Genomic DNA, 2,863 nt, shown 5'->3' with positions numbered 1-2,863 from the left:
CTGGAAGGAAAAAGTGGGCGTAGAGGAGGGACAGAGAGATACGATTAATGCAACGAACACAATGACACATCCCACAAGAAGATGCAGCGCGGCACGGAATTCCCTCATTAGCACGCAGCTGTTTTTATGGGAAACGAAAGACTTGCGGCAAGCGACGAACCCGCTTTACGCAATCGCCAAACCGACGCATCACACATTGTCGCAGCGTCCGCACACACAATAGACCGCATCGCGGCCTGTTCTTTCCAGCATCCTCAGTGGGAGCTCACTCACCCACTCAGTCCCCTCAGCAAGAGCAGGGGAGTGTAAACGAAAACATTCTCACCAAACTCGTGGCGACGAACCCGTCGTTTCGTTCCGAAATGTTGGAAAAGGAACCGCGCGCATGTGTACGTAAAGTTAGTTAGGGTTTTAATTAACAACTGGCCAAAGTACAATGCCACTTGGTTCCTACCCCTACGTGGCGTTGGAACAAAATGGTACACACGCACGCAGCACCCGCTCGCGCGCTTAAGGCCATCTTGTTCGCCATCTCTTAGGGTGCGCTTACGCTAATCGATTTTTAACCCAACCACTTGGCCCACGTTTAGTGCCCCCAGCTTCTCCCTGCTTGTCCTCCATTTTGTACCCTCCGTTAGATCGTTGAGCGCGATCTTTATGCGTGCCTGCTGTTTTAGGTAGTTTTTGTCCACCGATTTCTTAATGAAAGATTATGATGATTGTCTCGCAAGATATTTTTCGTCACCGGTAGAACAAGGTTAAAGAGCGCGGGGAAAAGGGCAACGGTACCCTACGATCCCGCTTGATATGCTAATAATGCGTGCATCAACTCGTTTTTTTATCGGCCCGCGTTGGTGAGGACGTTGCGAAAGTGTATCCGTTGGAATTTCACAACTTTGGTTTTTTTTGGTTTACTTCACGTAGATGATGATGATGCTGATGGCGGTGATGATGATCATCATCAACATCGCGATTATTAAACGGTACTGAGGTGCAGTGTGTCGATTTTTGGGGAAGATACCGCTTCTTTTCACCCCCTTTTCCCCCAAACACCCACCGCCGCTGTCCACCACAAAGGGGATCGAAAATTCCGTGGCACAACACAACATTAACTTGCCAACCTTGAACTTCGTCTTCGGCTTCCTTCCCTTGTTCCCCCGGTAGCGGCGGCTGCCGTTCCTTCCCCCATTGGATGCACGCGCAGCTCAGCTTTGATCATAGGTTTTATTTTCATAGCCTTTTTCTGGTCTTTTCTTTGCCGCTACTTTACGCCTTGGCTGCTGAAAACGTGCGCGTGCGTATTTACGGCCACCTTTCGCCGCACCCTGCGGCGCACACCGATGTCTTGTCGCATCTCGATGCTTCTTTCTGGCCATCTTGTTCGTGTCCCTTTCACGTGCGATCGATCGAGAAACACACTTCAAACGAAAAAGATGAGGATGGACGCAGAACAAAAAAAAAACCCACACACACACACATCCACCGAACAGTTTATGTTGGTCCCCAAGGGGACGCTCGAATAAAATTAAGTTAAAGAATAAACGAACGACAAGGCAACTAAAAAGCAGCATATACCGCCCGACCTTATGGGACCTTCGCGTGGTGTTTTGTGTGTCGATTATTCGATTATGCCAGATCCTGCGTTGATGAAGCGTGTGGAGGAGGAACGGGAGGGTGATGAATTGGTGGCAGGAGGCAGGGAACCTCGCCGCCGTTGACCTTAAGCGGCTTGGATCCGCGTCTCCAATTCAATGGCATAACTCTCCGCCGCCGACCAATCCGAGGAAGATGCGCTCGAAGGGCTCTCCAGCGTGAGGCAACCCAACGGAAGTCGAGAGGCCTTCCAATGCCTCCAAATACGCACACACACACACTTACACACAAACGCTCAAAGAACTAGCCTCACGAATGTCCACAAAAGGGTGCCATTTAACGACTCTTTGCCAAGCGGGGGAGGTGGGCGGTAATTTGAACCGGACACCGATTTTAAATTTGGACCTTAAAATATCTTGGTCTACGGACTTGACGAACTTGCTTTGGAGGTCTCTTTAAGGGCCAATCGTTTTCGGCAATGCCGCACGAGACTTTGACGTAACATTCCATTCCCCCAAGTGAATCAGGGGCGAGGAGGATGAGGATGGATTCATAAGAGGAAGAGGAAAAAAATAAACGAAACATTAATCCTCTCAACAAACGAATAAATCAAATGCTTCCAGCTGCACGCGCACGTTTCCTCGTTCGCGATGATTAACGCGCGGAGATGTGCGGAGATTTGCGTGGCGGTTGGAACTATCTGCCGTTCGGTATGTAACCTCGCATTCTAAGCCTCTAAGCAGCTTCCCACCGCGGTCTGCCTGCACAAACATGCCTATCGGTGGATGTAATCGCTCTCAGCTGTAATCGTAGAAGCTATCGCTCACCCAGCCGAAGGCTGTTGGCCAGATGTGGTTGCCAGGGAGGCTGTGGTCCGGCACGCATTGACGCGAGAACGTACAGGCAGAGTGCGTAGATCAGCTGTTCCGCGTGTGATCGTACTAGGATCAAAGTGCGCAGGGGAGATGGTATCAAGTGTGCGGAAGTCTCGAAGGTGTTTTGGATTTCGGAAAGCTTAAGTTCATGAGGTCACTGTTTGGGACACAGTCAAAACCCACAAGAACTGATCCTCCAAACATATCTGATGAAGAACTCCTACTGAACTCCCGATCAAACAAAATTATAAGGTTGCCATTAGTAACACGAGACGAACCAAAATTTATCTGATCAAGAAGTTCTTCGGATCCATCAAACTAAATGAAATCATGAGGTCATCATTAGTAACACGTGTGAAATCTTAAGGAACTAATCCCTCAAACTAATCTGATGA

The sequence above is a fragment of the Anopheles coustani genome, chromosome 2 (assembly GCF_943734705.1).
Source record: "Anopheles coustani chromosome 2, idAnoCousDA_361_x.2, whole genome shotgun sequence".
In the NCBI taxonomy this organism is placed as follows: Eukaryota; Metazoa; Arthropoda; class Insecta; order Diptera; family Culicidae; genus Anopheles; species Anopheles coustani.
The sequence above is the reverse complement of the archived record's forward strand: the minus strand, read 5'-3'. Positions refer to the sequence as shown.